The sequence below is a fragment of the Ipomoea triloba genome, chromosome 16 (genome assembly GCF_003576645.1).
Source record: "Ipomoea triloba cultivar NCNSP0323 chromosome 16, ASM357664v1".
NCBI classification, from domain to species: domain Eukaryota; kingdom Viridiplantae; phylum Streptophyta; class Magnoliopsida; order Solanales; family Convolvulaceae; genus Ipomoea; species Ipomoea triloba.
This window is the reverse complement of record NC_044931.1, coordinates 11,902,689-11,903,130: the sequence shown is the minus strand read 5'-3', so window position 1 is coordinate 11,903,130 and position 442 is coordinate 11,902,689.

Sequence of the window (442 nt, the reverse complement as noted above, 5' to 3'; positions counted from 1 at the left end):
CAATTGATTAGTGATGACAACTGTAAAGACATCTGACATTTGTACCAATTTTTTAATTTCCTTTATAATTACTTGCTTGGCATTTGTAGGCAACATGTCATATATAAAACTTAATAATGCTTTTGCTTATCAATGTTCAATTTCATCCGCTGCCTCATTTATGAGCAAATGAAAATAACTTGCTATCATTTCCTTACTTACCGTTTTATAATTACGACGAGTTATTTTTAACCAATTCTTTTGCAACAAGTTCAATATCATCATGCAATATTGGGGGGCGAAAGCTCAGCTTTTGCAACAAGTTATGCTTAAATCATAGGTCCAATAAATGTTATAAGTTTAAAACAAGTTGTATTTCAAAGCTAATATATTCACATTTATCAAGACAAAAATTATAATAATAACAAATTTTAGGTTAGAGATAGGCATTAGGCAGCAAATT